The 17,748-nt window shown below is 40.2% G+C and overlaps 1 protein-coding gene across 1 annotated transcript in view; it reads right to left on the bottom strand.

Moving 5' to 3' along the window:
• The window catches only part of LOC144797740 (galanin receptor type 1-like), an 815,702-nt gene that overhangs the window by 381,662 nt on the left and 416,292 nt on the right, over positions 1–17,748 (bottom strand). The window lies entirely within an intron of this gene.

Genomic DNA, 17,748 nt, shown 5'->3' with positions numbered 1-17,748 from the left:
TAGCACTTCCAGTGCTCACTTAGGGCCTGATTACTAGTCTGACGGTCCGAGGACCTCCAGACTTGTGATGGCGTGGCCGTTCAGCCACTGCCGCAACAGCAGTCTGACCAACCCATTACAAATTGGGCAGTCAGATTGCTGCCACCGCCAGGGAATCACCGTTCCCTGGAGGTTGCACGGTGGTCAGAGGCTGCAATATGCTCCCCTGTCTGCACGCAAAACTGTTCCTGCAAGGCATGGAATTTTCAGTCCATGCCGTGGAGGAACCTTTGTGAGGCGTTCCCATTGCGGTACATTTTTCAAAGGCACCACAGCCTTTGAAAAAGGCACCGTGCTGGGAATACAACGCCACCCACCAGACTACAAATAACTTGTAATCTGCCTGGTGGGCTGCAGTGAGTTTCGGCAGTGCAGGGGCGTGGTAGTGGAGTACCGCATGCCCTCGCACCTCCGAAAATCGTAATCGGGCCGTTAATGTAATACAGCCCCTTTTGCTCACAAATCCTCAATTACTCTTTGTAGACATTTGTGTTTCAGTGTTGCAGACATGGTTAGTATTTTAATACAATGGGAAGCCATTAATGACCATTTATTTTTCTTGATTAAAAATGTATTAATAGTAATTTCTTTTCTTGTGAGAAGTCTCTAATTTGTTTTTCCATGGGATATGTAAATATTTTGTACCAGCAGTATTTGAATTTGTCTGAAGTAAAAGCTGCTGGTGTAATTTGAACCTGTCAGTGGTAAAAGCTGCTGATAATTTTTGTATTAGTCTTTTATGTGTACATGAGACCCCTCGCTGATGTCGACACATCTTACAGCTTTGAAATGATCTCTTACGCCAAAGATACCTAGCTTATTATATCCATCTCTGACAACATCGCGGCCACCCAAACCCTCTTCAATGACTGCATGTTTCAAGTCTCAGAATAGATGCAAAACAATTACCTTAAGCTAAACAGTAATAACATCGAAGTGCTGCGGTTTGGCAAAACTACATCCTATTGGGCTGAAGACAAGAGGACACCCTTTGTCTCGCCAACACCACAAGAAATCTGAGTATTGTACTAAACAACTTCAATTCGGTCTCTGCTTTTTGTTTTGGCATTACGAGAATGCTCTGTAAAGTTTTCAGATGGATCCTCATCAAATCATGTAAAATTAACTCAGGCCCTTGTCACCAGCTGACTTGATTACAGCAATTCGCTATATGTCGGCCTCTCATCTTACCTCACTAAAAGACTTTAAACTATCCAAAATGCACCCGTTCTCAACCTGCCATCGTGGAACTCTACATCTCATTTCAAAGTCTCGCATTTGCTTCTTGTTTGGGAAAGCACCCTCTTAAGCTTCTAAGCAATGCTTATCAAGCACCTCACAACACTGGCCCATGATATCTCTCTAAAAGAATCTTCTTTCATTGACCTACTCAGCTCCTTTGCTCTTATCTGAAGTACCTGGCAGCTATCCCCAGAATTCATTTCACCAGGCTTGGAGGTTTTTCATTGTATTATCTGACAGCCACCAGCTGGAACAATCTCCCAAAGGATGTAAGACTGATTCCTATTCTAGCCCTGTTCCCCATCTCAGTTCAGTCTGGCAGCTATATCTTAGCATTAGGATAACGCAGAGGGTGAGCGAATAAATCCTGTCATGGTCGGACTAGCCATTAGGGCAATCAGGCAGTGCCTGAAGTGTGTGAGCTGGTTTTTGGGATGTGTGTGGACCTGTTTTTAGGTATGGCGGGCTGGTTTCTACTGTGGATTCCCATGATAGTACCAAAAGCACTTACAAAATGGGTCTTTATAAGTTTAAAACTGCCCCAATTTTCAAATGTGTCCCACCCTTTTCAACTATCTTATCAGGTAAAGGACGCAACTTTTATTTTTGTGCCAGAGCCTATTTTCAGTCCCAGTCCAACCCTGAACCCAGTTAACATGACATAACATGATGTAATATGACATGACATAACATTTGTCTGTGGTACATTTTGAACTGCTTGATGTTAGCACCGTATTGATCCACAAAATGCATTCAGTTTTATTGCCAGAGGGCTGTTTGGAGAAAATATTGAATACAAAATATTGTGTAGCAGAAATATTGTGTCAAGAATATCGGGAATTCAAAAAAAATCCTGGACAGGAATAGCAGAGGTAAAAATATTGTTTTGAGTGCTATTTTAAATATAAAATTCCAAAAATATTGATGTAGTAAATATAATTGGATATAATATTGTTTTTAGTGTTACATAGTATGTAATATATATTGTATTTTTATTGTTCTATGTGTTTACTTTTTTATATGTTTTCATTGTAGATTTTTTATTTATTCAAATTGTTATAACTTGTAATTTTTCATTGTTTTATTTCTTTTAATTATTAAACTATTTTTAGTAGCAGATTGTTCGGCTAATAGGGGATAAGGGTGAGGAGATTATTAAAAAAGGTGTATTTTATTTTTTATTTTATAATTTGTAAGAGATTATTTTTTTATTAATTGTAAAATTTATTTTATCGTATTACATTTTTTATTTTATTTTTAAATGTATGTAAAATAAGATATATTGTAACATGTTTTTGAAGATAAAATATGAAATAGTTAAAAATATTCAAAATATTTTCATACATTTTTATGATTAGATTTGATTTTATATAGATGTTTAAATTAAAATGATTAAATGTTTTATATTAAATTGTTGTAATTAGATCAAAACATAAAACTAATATTAAGAAAGAAAAATATAGTTTATGAATTGTTATAATGTAAAAAACTTAAATACCTTTATGAAAACATATTTAGAAAGTTTGTTTATTTGAACCAAAATGTATTGTTTTAAATTCATGAATGGTAGAAAATATTAATTAACATTTTGGAAATTATATTACTAAATAAAATATACATTTGACTTTTTTAATTAGATTTTTTGTAAAAATAATAGTAGTTTAAAATATTATTTTTTAATCTAATGTTTTGACTATTTTATATATTACAAAAGTGTGATAATGTGTAGTATTAATTGTGTATTTTGTCTTTCTAAATTATAATAATCTAGGAAAAAAGTTGTATTTTAAATTGAATTGAATAAATTAGCATCTTTAAGTTTTTTACACCATCCTCATGTTTGTTGAGATTGGAGTGGGATTAGTAAATGTCACCCCTTTAGTGTCCAACACCTTCCCTGAGTTTGTTTATATTGAATTGTGATTGATAAATGTCACCCTTTTAGTGTTCAACACCTTCCCCAAATTGGTTTAGATTGGATTGGTAATAGTAAATGTCACCCCTTTAGTGTCCAACACCTTCCCCAAGTTGCTTTAGATTGGAGTGGGAATAGTAAATGTCACCCTTGAGTATCCAACACTTTTCCTGAGATGGTTAGATTGGAGTGGGAATAGTAAATGTCACCCCTTGAGTGACCAACACCTTCCCTAGTTTGTTTAGATGGGAGGGAGAATAGTAAATGCTACCCCTTTAGTGTCAGACATCTTTCCCAAATTGGTTTATATTGGAGTATGAATAGTAAATTACACCCCTTTAGTGTGCACCACCTTCCCAAAATTAGTTTATATTGGAGTGAAAATAGTAAATGTCACCCCTACAGTGTCCAACACTTTCCCTGAGTTGGTTTATATTAGCATGGGAATAGGAAATGCCACCCTTTTAATGTCTAACATCTTCCTCAAATTGGTTTAGATTTGAGTGGGAATAGTAAATGTCCCTCCTTTAGTGTTAAACACATTCCCAACTTGGTTTAGATTGTTTTGGTAATAGTATATTGCACCCCTTTAGTGTCCATCCTCTTCCCCAAGTTGGTTTTGATTGTAGTGGAAAGAGTAAATACCACCACTTTTGTGTCCAACATCTTCCCAGAGTTAGTTTAGATTGGAGTTGAGATAGTAAGTTTCACAGTTTTAGTGCCCAACACCTTCGTCACATTTGTTTAGATTGGAATAGGCATAGTGAATATCACCCCCTTAATATTTGTAGTGGAAATAGACAGTCCAACAACTTCCCTAAGTTTGTTTATAGTGGACAGGGATGAGTAAATGCTGCCCCTCCAGTTTCAATACACCTTTCCTGAGTTGGTTTATTTTGTACTGGGAATAGTAAATGTCACCCGTTTAGTGTCCAACACCTTCCCCAAATTGGTTTAGATTTGAGTGGGACTAGTAAATGTTTCTACTTTAGAGTTAATTACCTTCCACAAATTGGTTTGTATTGGCTTCGCAATGGTACATTTCACCTCTTTAGTGTCCAACATCTTCCCCAAGTTTAAACTGGAGTGGGAATAGTAAATGCCATCCCCTTTTGTGTCTAACACCTTCCCTAAGCTGGTTAAGATTGGAGTGGAAATAGTAAGTTTCACCCCTTTAGAGCCTGATTACAATGCGTTAGGAAACGCATCGTAATCAGCCGGTCGGATTCCTTTCCGACAGACCTATTTTGATGGTGTCTGTCGGAAAGGAATCCAGCCGGTCATTCCGACTGGCCTCCGATGGGCTTGGAGAGCCCTTCTGCCAGTCTTAATGACCTCAGTAATCCCAAGGGCTCGGCTTCCCACCTGAGGGATTACAATATTGGATTCTGACAACCTTTCTTTGCCGGCCTTTCCGACACAGAAAGGCTGTCGGAAGTCGACTTTGGGGACCCCCAGTAGGGCCCCCATGGGTGCACATCCTCTGGTTGGTGGCAGCTGTTGATCCTTGCACCCCTTGGCAGGCACCTTGAGATGTTTGCCACGGGGTGCCGGGATGAACTGCACTTCCTTGTTTTACTATGAGAGCATGCATTCTGGTCAGAATGCATGCTCCCATTGTAAAGAATACAAGTGCTACCAAACACTGTTCGGTTGCATACTAATTGGTCGGTCGGGCGGTCCCACGACCGAAACAATGTCAGGCGGATGTAAGTCTGCCCAACATCGTAATTAGGCCCTTAGGGGCCCATTAGGATGGCGGGAGGATTGCCTCCGCCAGGCCAGCGGTGGTCACCGAAGGCCTGGCGGGGGCAATCCCCCTGCCATCCGCTCCGGAATGACCCCCGCCATATTAGTATGGTTGGGGGGTCCGCAGCAGACGGAAAGACCGTCTGCCGCTTTTCCGCCCCGGTCGCCTTGCAACCGGGGCAGAAAATGGTTTATATGGTGGCGGTGTCTATCAGACACCGCCATCCATATTAGCATGGGCTTTAGACAATGCCGCCACGGAAAGGCATGCGGAGACTCCGGGGGGGTGGGGGGTGCACATGGGGGGTACCACGCGGTGCCTGCCATGCTGTACATAGAAGTGCAAAGCATGCCTTCCTGCCATTGTGGTGGGCGGTGCTGTGTGTACCGCCGGCCACAATGATAGGAATGCATGATGCGCCCGCCACTGTGGCGGGCGCATCCTAATGCTGCCCAAGGGACCCCCGCCCTTATGGCGGGCGGTCTCTTTCACCGACAGGATGGCAGGCGGACAAAGTCCGCCCTCCATCCTAATGGGCCCCTTAGTGTCCTACATATTCTCCAATTTGGTTTAGATTGTAGTGTGAATAGTAAATGTCACCCCTTTAGTGCCTATCACCTTCCCGTAGTTGGTTTAAATTGGTCTGGGAATTGTCAATTTTATCCATTTAGTGTCTAAGATTTTCCCCCTATTTTATATAATAAAAAGATGTTAATCATATTTTTAAAATCTTATTTTTTGACAATTTTAAATATATATAATAGCAATTTTGAAGTGAAGTAAATAACATATTTTCTTTTTGTAGCTGTAAAAAAGAAAAAAATCAGATTTTATACATATTTGTATGATGAACATTTTCACCTGTTATTTGTCATTCATTATATTATTGTAATTTTGTTAAGCTTTGTATACATATTTTTTTAATAATTGTATGTATTTTATACTATTATTTAATTTATACTTACCAATTTTTGGAACATATTTTACAATGTTGTTTGACATGTTTAACATTTTTAATAGTTTTTTTAAAGATTTTAACATTTTTTATATACATTTTTAAACATAATTCAACGTTTATAATTAGTATAAAAGAATTATTCATATATATTTTATACAATTATTTATTTTATACTTTACAATTTTTCAAATATTTTGTACAACATTGTTTGACATGTTCTACATGATAAATATTTGTTTTATTTTTTTAGCATTTAATAAACATTTATACTATTGTTCCCTTTAATTTCTATGGGGAGATGTCCTTTTTTTTTGTTTAATTTGGCGGCCATGTTATTTTACCACTAGCTTCTATTTTGCAGGCTACCAATGTTATTTTAGGTCTTTTTTCCAGGAGCCAAGTTGCAGTTAGGTGTTACTGTTTAGTTTTTAGGGAGTTTTTAAGAGAAGGGGGGATTTTGGATGGTTGTTTAAAAGTTGGCTATAATGTTGCTTTTTTTAGTGTTTTGCACTATGTTGTCATCGCGTATTTTCACATTGTATTTTTAATACATGATTATGTTATTTTAAAACATGTGATGTTACTAATATTTTCCAGATTACGGGCCCAGCGTCCCACTCCAGGACTGCCAAACTTGACTGACCCACCAGATTACGAGTAAGTAATTGTCTGTGGGCGTGTGTCTCTCGCTGTCCCGTGGCAGCACAGTTTAATGTCTCATAGTGAGTCTTATAACTGCACCACCGCGGGACTGCCAATGAACGCTCCTACACAGCATGGACTGAGCAGTCCATGCCGTACAGGAACAGGGGTGCATTCATACAACAGAGCACAACATGTGCCCCCCTGCATGCCCCTCCATGCACAGGGGCAACAGGGGGCCCTGTAGTGCCCCTTTTGTTTCCCCATCGCCAGCCTTTTCATGGCGGGCTCACCTCTATGAATAGACTGATGGTGGGGAAGCTCGTAATATGCATGGCACTGTTGCACCTGCTCCTCTATGCATATTGCTTCCTCAGACCGTGACATCACTGCCAGGGATCGAGGATCCCTGGTGGTTGCGGTGGTCCCAAAATGCTCCACCACCGCACATCCACCACGGGTTCGGCAGTCCCAAGGACTGCTGAACTTGTAATCAGGCCCTAAGTGTAATGAAAAATGTATATTTGGGACTGTATGGGTGGGTGTTTAATGTTTCTTCTACAGGTGGTTTTTGTCTACAAATGGTTTGGATGGGAAGGTGGAGTTTATAATTATTTTCTTAAGGAAATATGTTTTGGTTTATTATTAACCAAATGTTTTTACTTAGAGTTCCTTTTTTGGGGTTTCCTGGAGTGCTTTTTAAAAAAACATTTTTTCAGAGTTTTTTTATGGAATCTACAGACTATGGATTGCTTTGAGGGATTTCGATTGGATAGTTATTATTTTAGCATTTTGGGGGGCTTTTTGTATTTGTTGTCTTCATTTTTTGGTGGATTAACATTTTTTGTTATGTGGGGATTGCAAGAGATCTGCAGCTACAAAACAGTAAGTTTTATATACTTTTTTTGTGGGTGGGAAATGTGATATTGTATTGTTTATGTTAAGTAGATATTATTATATGGAAATGTTTCCATTATATGGTGTACTTATTTGATGTAATGACTTTAATTTTTTTTAAGTGGGTTAGCTGTTTAGTATTATATTTATATTGTATCAGTGATTATTCATTTTTTGATTTTATATAATTTTTTCACTGATGTAATAAAATATTCATATCATTATTAAAAAGAACATTGGCTTGTTCTGTTTAGAGTATGTTGTAGTTTTTGGTAGGTTAATATGTTATGTTGTCTAGTCCTTTGTTATTTATGAAGATTTTAAATTTACATTGTAGCTGCGGTAAAATTGTTTAGCTTTTTTTGTTAAATTTAGGGTAAATTTGGGTAACAGATTCTTCCATTCCCAGTTCTTGGTAGCTTCGTTCTTTTTGCATTGCGTCGATAAATACGTATAATCTAGATTGAGTTCTGCCTAGTGTGGATTGGAAGGCATTGTGCCATCCTTCCACTGTATTGTTTGTTTTTGCCTTCAGTGCTTGGGCCCTGTCATAGACATTCCACCACAGTATCTGGAATTTGGCTTGTCATCTGTGTTCTGACGATGCCTTCTGCCAACCCAAGTGTCTTCGAAATAGTCTATCAGGAGAGTAAATTTGTCTTCATTTTGTTGGTAGAAATGGCTTTCTATTAGTTAGATATAGTGTTTGACTACCTCTGGGACAGGGACATAGGCTAGTGCTATACATTTTTCGACTTCGAAGGCAATTTGGCTGTTAGTGGAATATTTTACACTTATACCCTCATTATGATAGTGGTCGGCCGGACCATGGACCACCATTATATATGGCAGGTGACCGTCCGACAACGAATCAAATCCACCTGCCCTATTACAATAAGACCACCATGTAGCTGGTCAGAAAGTGCCTTTTTCTACTGCTGCTTATGCTGTGGCCCAGGAAAAGGTAGGATAGCCATGAAAAGGCAGTCGGAAAGGGACATTCCAAACACCCTCTCCAGTGTTGGTTTAGGAATCCGACCGCCATCTCAACAAGATCTTTGACCCCCCCGACCTCTGCGGTTATTATCCATTGTAATGTGGGCCTTAGTGTAGATTGTTTGTGGTGTCGCCATATTCATTGATTAAAGTGATAGTAACAGCCTATTATGAATGTGTGGAGGTATATTTAAGTATTGTTTAAATCATGGCTTGTTCAAAGTCAATGATTATTTTTGGGGGGTAGCAGTTATTTGTTTGTTGTTGTTTTATATAGTTTAGGAGTTCAAAGTAGGTACTGCTTTGTTTATTTGAGATTAAAGCATATATGAAAGTGATATTGGTGACTTGATATTCATCATCATCAAATCTGTTTAGTTCGGATTCACGATCCATAAAACATGCAATAAAAAACATAATATCTTTAAAAATGGTAAAACGTCACATGTTGTGAATCATTAACAGAGTAAAAAAAGATCTAAAATTTGGACGATGATTGATACTTCAGAGTACTTTGGAAAATAGAAAATTGATAAATTCACACAGGGCAAAATTGCACTAAAGATAACAATTAAAAAAATTAAAAGATAAAGTGCATTGGGATACAATTCGGGGAAGTGAATCAGTCAGCATAAAACAGAGCACTACCTTGTGTAACTAAACCTGAAAATATCTATAGGATAGCTTAGCTATGTAGAATATACAAACAAGGTATGTTCCTGAAAAAATTGGGCCATTTGCATAAAAGGCTCACCAGTGTGTCAATTGATACTAGAGAAGCTGCCGTAAGTGCTCACAAGGTGTCTTTTTTGTGGGAGCCATGCAGCATGTAGTAGTTTGGCAACACTAATAGCAATCACACCTCTAGTATCAGTACTCACATTTCTTAGTGCAATCGCATATTATCTAAATCCTTGTAATTGGCACACTGGTTTGGTTCTACTTCTTGCATTGAGATGTATATGCACTACAAAAGAAAAGAAGACGTTGCAAGGATTTGGACTCCAACTTGTGTCCTGGATGTGGATAGGAAGAGCCCCATATCTGAATTTTAGATACAGCTGCTTGGGTAAGAGGCCAAGAATACTGACAAAGAATGCGTCATGTCCTGTGGTGTTTATATGATCTAAAAATCTATCAGTCAAGGTGCCTACCTTGCAGCTCTAAGCTTCCTCCCCCAGATCTTTTCTCTTAACCTTTACCTAATAAATTGTTTGGATATTGCAAAAGCTTATTCTGGGGCATCTCAAAAGAAGTGAAAAGCTGAATAGCATGTTTTTAATGTAGGTTAACCAAGGAATTCTTAGATGACCCTTGATGCTTAGAAGTTCCTTTAATGGTAATCCATAGGCCTCTAATTCCTCTACAGACCTAAGTCTATGACAGACCAGCAAAGGTCTCAGTTTCACAGTAAAGCAAATCGAATACTGTCATATATCTAAAAGCAATGGAACTTGAGGAGTGGTCTGTGGAAGGTTAAATAAGGACCTAAGGAACTTATTTTCCACCATTGCCAGTCCATTATCTCTTATGCAGCCCCACAGTTCCGAGCCGTGTAAGGCTGAGTTTTTAGCTTTGACATTATATATTTCAACGACTGGGGAAAGAATTCTAGATTTCATTTTCTTTGCTAATTTAAGAATGGCCCCTGAATACTGTTGCAGTTTTAGTGTGCTCTTTATGTGTGGTCTCCAGCTAAGAGTGTGTGTCAGATTCACTCCAAAGTAAAGAAAGTCTTGGACTTGCTTGTGTGATGCACTCTGCACTAAAATGCTAGTTCTCATAGCCTTTTATGGGTTTAGCAATATAAACATAGTTTTTCTGAAATTTAACTCAAGCCCTCTATTAGCACAAAACACTAAAAAGTTGTCAAGTAAACCCTGAAGACCTACTGGAGTTCTGGATATAAGGAGAGTATCATCCGCGAAGAGGAGCATGGGGATTTTAGAAACACCTATTTTTGGGGCATCATTGACGGGGAAGTCTAGAAACTGGACTAGATCACTAATAAATAAAGAAAAGAGAAGTGGGTCAAAACACAGCCCTGCTGGACTCCTTTTCAAGTCTAAAAGAATCAGATAGCTCTCCCTTGTTCCAGTACCTAACACATGCATAGTTGGCTTCATGGTGTCCGACTAATATTGCTAGAATATGTTTTAGGACCCCAATGCAGTCCAGGACCTCCCATAACTTGCAGTGGGGAATCGAGTCAAATGCTGATTTTAAATCAACAAAAAACACATACAAGTGCCTCTTCCCCATACAACTGTTTTCCAGTACATAATACTGTACTGTCAGCAGTGGCTTCAGCAGCAAAGTGCAGCGATGTGTTAGCAGCGGTGTGTCAGCAGATGTGTGTCAGCAGCGATGTGTCAGCAGTGGGTTGTCAGCAGCTGTGTGTCAGCATTGGTGACTCAGCAGCTGTGTGTCAGCAACTGTGTGTCAGTAGAGGTGTGTCAGCAGCAGTGTGTCAGCAGCAGTGTGCCAGCAGTGGTGTGTCTGCAGCGATGTGTCAGCAGCGGCGTGTCAGCAGCGGCATGTCAGCAGCGGCGTGCCAGCAGCGGCTTGTCATCAGTGGCGTGTCAGCAGCTGTGTGTTAGCAGCAGCTTGTCAGCAGCGATGTATCAGCAGTGGTGTGTCAGCAGCGGTGTGTCAGCAGCTGCTTGTTAGCAGCGGCATGTCAGCAGTGGTGTGTCAGCAGTGGTGTGTCAGCAATGGTGTCCGCAGTGGTGTGTCAGCAGCGGCGTGTCAGCAGCGGTGTGTCAGCACCGTCATGCCAGCAGTGTCAGCAGCTTGGAGATTGCTGCTGACACATCGCTGTTGACACATCGCTGATGACAGCGCTGCTGACACACCACACACTGCTACTGACACGCCACTGCAGACACCACTGCTGAAACACCCTCGCTGCTGAAATCCAAGATTTCTGATCCATCATGTGGAACCTTTACAGACACATTTGATACTTACCTATTTAAGGAATCTTGGTTCACGGAGCCCCACTTCAGGGCAGGCTTCACAAATTGTTGCTGTCTATCTACTATGCAAGGGAGAGGATGTCCTACTGGAGGTCTGATCATATGGGTGAAGAATGCTTTAAACTACAGAGTCAGGAGGCTTTGTGTGAACTTGCCTGACTTACTTGGTCTCTCACTATCTAGGGACAACCAGCATGTTTATGTATTTAATGTATAGAAAAGGCCATTAGGGCATTATAAGGAATCAGCTATTCTTACCACATTTGAGCACTCTATAGGCATCCTACCAGCAGGCGAGCCATTAATAATAGCTGGTAACTTCAATCTAACAGTCACACCCCTTGACAATTCAGGAGTAGACCTAACTGATAAAGAAGATGCAATATGGTGACTCCCAAAGCTAGATATTCCCCTAGTTAAAAGATGTTCTGTCTAATCAAACCAACTCCTGAGCCTGAGCTTGGGCCTTGGAACCTGCACTGGCAGATTCCTGTCTGACCAAGGAGTTATAACCAATCTAGCAGAATAGATTATATATTATTACCCATCAGCTGTGGTCGTATATGGGGGAGATGACAGACATCAAGAGGGAGGACAGCTACAATAATGCTCTCAAACTAGACCTGAAAGGGTGAATGACTCCTGATCCAGTAGCAATAAAATCTAGGCTCCTTTGTGATGCTACCTGATCGAACAACAAAAAAGCACTAAAATGGGATTATGTATCTGGGCACCCCAACCTAATGGAATAGGTCTATTACAAGGTAGCCAAAACACTGGAAACTATTAGCAGTTCATAACCCATGGTCTAGACTCCCAATTACATACTAGCAAGCCATGAGGAACTTTCTCAGCCTTGAGAGACCTGCTACCAAGGGAGACCAACATTCCAAATAATAAAGCTGCCTCACACTCCTGGTTCAATGATCAGTGCAGACTTGCGAAGGGCACGCTGGTGAAGTCCATAAAATATAAAAACCATGGCGGGATCACCATGGCGTAGAGTAAGAACAAGGAGGTGATTGCCCTTGGTAAATTAAGCTGTGAGAGTGAGTTTTGAAATTACCTATGCATGTAGCCAAATTAGGCAATTCCTAGAACTTTTGGGGGATAATTGCACATGGCAGCTGCCAAGCTGCTTTACCACTGGACCTTCATATTCAACCACTGGTATTGAGCACTTTAAGGGGATGCACTCTGAAAATGGACCATGCGAAGTGAAGCTACAAGCATGTTGCCTAAGCACCAAATTTCATAACTAGAGCCAGTTGAGGTATCCAATAAGGAGTCTCTTGAGACCTTGAAGACCATAGTCCCAAGGAAGGCTCCTGGCCCAGATTTTATTCGGGTGAACTATGCGTAGCTGAGCCAGGTATATGGGTCCCTTGTCTCAATGTCCTCTCACATGCAGTCCTGAATGCCGGCCCTACACCAAAATCATGGCAAAGCACCAAGATTGTCCCTGTATACAAGAAGTGCCAGCAGGACGACACCTGCAATTATAGACCTTTCAGCCTAATTGATGGTCTTCAGAAGGTATTCTATCAGCAATTAATGAGAAAACTCTCTGACTGGGTTACAGAGAATCACATGTTATCAGACCTCCAAGTGGGCTTCAGAATTAAAACCAGCACACTAAACCATTGATGTTAAGCACTCATCTAGATTGACAGATAGGTATAATAATGCTATTCCCCAACATCATAATATTACAGAGAAGCATCATAGAAGATTCTGGAAAAGCCCATTGTACCTCCTTCCTACATAGCCAAGAGGCCGGATTTGTATTTTACTTTCAAGGTATCATGCATAGTACAATGAAATAGTATCTATTTGGGACTAGAAATTAGAAACACTGATGTAGTCTTTTTCCTTTTAGATTTCCCTCCCCGCTGTTCCCTTCCTTCCCTTCCCTCACTTGATCACCTCAAGATTCTGCGCTATTATACCATTCGAAATTGAGGCTATCGAGATGTTGACATTTTTGAGCTACAAACTGATCATTAGGATTTGCCTAGCTGACACATACTCATTGATATATCATCAACCATAAAAAGATGAAAAGATAGATTGACAGTTTCAGGATTGAAATTGGTGACCACTTATGTGGCAAATAGAACACTGTAGCAGAACCAATAACATGCTCAGCTGTGTTCATGTCTTTCATACCATGAGCGTGCTGGGATAATAGTTGGAGGGTACTACAAGGATATTCAAAATCCACAAAGCTCAGCTTGCTGATCAGTGGCCTCAAATCTCAAATAAGTTCCTATTTATAATGGCAATGACAACAGATCTAGCTACATTTAGTTGCACCTTTAACATTTTTTCTCATAACTGGCTTTAACTGGATTTTTTGTACCCACTCATACCTTCTTTGTTTTGGACAAGCTATCGGTAGTAACTCTCTCTTGACATTTTAGCTTTCCCTCTTCATCATCTGACTCGAGGACCAAACTCGAGGACCAAACTTAAGATGGTGGCTCTGGCAGTACCCACATCTCACTTCATTTGATAAGGTCTACCCCAGGAAAGAAACAAAGAAAAAAGGAAAGGATGAGAAAGGTGGAAAAAAGGTGGATAAAGTGAGAAGGAAGGCACTAAGGCCCAGATTCCTCAAACAAAAATCCGCTCGCAAAGGGGCAGATTCTCAGAATCTGCCCCTTTGCGACCGGTATTTTTGCATTTGGGATGCATCATCCCAAATTCAAAGATCGCAATTTTAGAAATCGCTAAATTGTGATTATTTGCATTTAAGAAATCTCAAATTGAGATTCCTTAAATGCAATGCATGAAAGTTTTTAAAATAGCGAATTCGCTAATAGGGCACGCAAATTACCATGAAGTACAACTTCATGGTAATTTGCAAAAACTTTGAAAAATGCACTAAAGTGCATTTTTCAAAGTTTCATGTTGCGCACACACATGCCCTAAGGGCAATTTAAATTGAGATGAGAATTCAAATGTATAAAAATGAAGTGAAAATAACGACATTAAAATACTACAATTACCGGTTAAAGAAGAAATAAACAAATAATTGTTACTAAAAGGAGTGGAGTCCTATTATTGGAACCCAAGGTGTGCCCTATAGGAGGAGGCTTCCAAATGGTTGGTGGCGCGTTATAGGTTCTTACATTTCTTAGATGCGAAGGGATGGACGCATCACTCTAAGGAGCACCCAAACTATATAATACTAAACATTAATCAAACGAACAAAAAGGATCAAGTTTTGGTCACAATCTAAGGCTGTGCACCCACCGCAACTTAAATCTTGTGCAACATATGTGCACATATCAATTTCCGGGGTGCAACAGGGTGTCCTTTGGACACCCCTGCACCCTTGAAATCGCAATCTCAATTTGCGAATCGCTCATTGCGATTCGCAAATTGAGATTGTCTTCCCATTCATTCCTATGGGCCTCTAGGCTCATAGGAATGAATGGGGAGGTATTCCTTAATTGCGACTAGCAATTTGCGAGTCGCAATTAAGGAATTCTAAGAATTTGCTATTTTTTAAGTGATTTCTTGATGCATTCCATTTTGCTATTCCTTAATAGCGAATCGGTATTTTTCGCTATTAAGGAATTGCAAATTGGGTTGTTGATGCATCGGGGGGATAGAGCTGAAGAAAGGAGAAGAAAAAGGTGAAGGAAAAAGGGAAAATAAAAAAGGAGGAAGAAGAGAAGAAAGGAAGGAAGAATTGACTAGAGAAAATATAAAAGAAGGAAAGAAAAAGAAAAGAAGGAAGGAAAAAAAAGGAAAGAGGAAAAGAGGGTAAAATGAATAAACAGGCGAGAATACTAACACTGTTCACTTTTCACAGCCAAAGCTCTATCTGATATACTGCACGGTTCATTTCTGGAACCCTCCTCCCTGGTTAACCTATCTTTTCGTGTAATATGGGCCACAATTCACAAAGAGTAATGGATTTTAAAGTTGAACAAACAAGATGCAATGCCTACATAATTATGTACCCTCCTAATCTTACCAAAAATGTCTCTAAAAGACTAAAACATAGGTTCCTCAAATCTCACCCAGAAACTCTTATCTCCGACTCATATTTCTGCTCTAATGAAGGGACTATTATCAGTGACCTCGTTTCCTTCACTAAACGACGAGTGCAATGGAGGAAAGCCCTATTTTCCTTGCTTTTGATCAATAATTCCAGGGAAAAGCCATATGGTCCCAGACTATTGGTAGCCCCTTCTCCCCTTGCAGAGCAGATGCTACCATCTCCTTATACAACAATGGCACTGATGCCCCAAGCAGGTCCTTATTCAGTCTGTGCTCCCAGAATAGTGAGCACAGAGTCTCTGAGGCCTGACTCTAAGCCCTCCCTCATGACTATACCACGCTTTTCTGAATTCTCCGCAGTGATTCCTGTCTGCACTCCCCACAGATCTCCCTTGGTACGTGTCGAATATTTCGGATTCCGAGTCCCCTAACATAACTAACATTGTGTCGCTTACGACACCCGCTCAGCTCTTGAACCACTCCTTTAGCCCACTACCACCTAAGTCCTACCAGGCATACCCTCTGCTGGACATCCTTGCCCAGCAAAATTCCTTTACCACCAACCTTGGCTTCTCTTCCACTACTGGTCTTCGCCCTCCCACCAAAACCACACCTTTCCACGCCTCTCTGGAATCCAGACTAGATGAGATCTCACTCAACCTTTGTCAACTCAAGGCAGAGCTCTAAAACCTCACATCCATCACCACAGAGTTGGTGGGCATTCAAATGCCCAACAGGTTCCAACTGACCCCTACGGTTACCCATGCACAATCCGCTAACTTCTGCTCTAAGCAATCCTCTCACCTCCCTCACAGTCCTCTTATACCTTGGAAAACCATACCCTTATCGAATGCCCCCTCTCAGCCTTTTAGACTGGCTGAGCAACTTACTGACTTTGACATCAAAGTCCTCCTCATCTCTTATAACCTCCCCAAAAATTCCAAAACTGGTATAAGGGGCCAAATCCAAACTATTTCTGCAAAACCACACAGTGAACCTAGGCATAATTCCCAAACAAAAACAATCTTGAGCGCATTAGCATCACTTAGTCTCTCCTAGCTAATGCCTCTACTTATCTTAAATGCATGCTCCTCAACAGCAGATCAGCGGTTAGGAACGTGCCAGATATTTCTGACCTCATCTTCACTCATGAGCTGGACATCCTAATACTTATAGAAACCTGGCTTAATGATGCCCCTGCTCCTAAACTAGACCTCTTAGTTCCCCCTAGTCATGGTATCATTAGGCTAGATAGAGCAAACAGACCAGGTTGTGGAGTAACCTACATCTTCCATAACACCCTTGACGAGGAGCAATCAAATACCGCTACTCTTCCCTCTTGTGAATACCTCGGCATCGATACTGCTAGTAACAACAAACCACTTTGTAAACTTCACATGCTCTACCATCCCCCTGGAGGCAACCTCCCTTTTATTGAACAAATCATGGAAATCATTTTAACCAACACTGATCAGCAAGCTACCGAGACTTTCCTGGGAGACTTCAACCTGCACTGGAATTATCTGAATGACCATGCAGTGAACAGCTTCAAAACCTTTTTTATCAGACCTCGAGCTGTTCCAAATCTGTGACACCCCTACTCACATCAATGGCGAGACCTTGGACTTAATCATTGTGAAAAGGAACAACAACCAACTTGAATCCTTGTCCCTTGTTCAGTTCAGTTCATAAACATTTATTCGATTACCACTTGTTTGTAATCATGAAAAGTACACATAAAATACAGTAGGCATAAAAAAATTTGAACGTTTTGAAACATAAAAGAATCGTAAAGGAAAAATACATCAATCTTAAAAGAAAAATGTCATATTCATCACAAGGTTTGCCGTATTTTGATGCTAGCTTTTAAAAAAGTGGCTATGTAATTTGCAGCATGAGGTGAGTCCAGAAACTGCAGGAAAAGAAATGCAGGGTGACATAATCTATGGCCTGAGGATTGAAGAAGTGGAAGAATCCAGGGTTTTCGTATTGATCTATAGTATTTGCAGAAAAAAGTAATATGGATTGTGGATTGTATGGAAACTCCATCACATGGACAGTTCATGAGAGTGCGGGACCAGTTTTGAACTTCAGGGAAAGAAACTAGGCGGAAAAAGGTGTTAAAACGGAACCTGGTCAGGAGGTATTTCTCACAGTTAGACAGATAGTAAGTCAGATAGGGTTGAATGCCTTTGGTGACTTGGATTGCACAGATTTGTGTGTTCGAAGTTTTTACAATCTCCGACTGATTGCGCAGTTCTCTCAGGTGGACCATGCACATCTTCTTTAGCTCTTTGCTGGAGATGTCTTCAATGCT

The sequence above is a fragment of the Lissotriton helveticus genome, chromosome 12 (assembly GCF_964261635.1).
Source record: "Lissotriton helveticus chromosome 12, aLisHel1.1, whole genome shotgun sequence".
Taxonomy (NCBI): Eukaryota; Metazoa; Chordata; class Amphibia; order Caudata; family Salamandridae; genus Lissotriton; species Lissotriton helveticus.
Note: the sequence above shows the minus strand (reverse complement) of the source record. Positions and strands in the feature narration are given on the sequence as shown.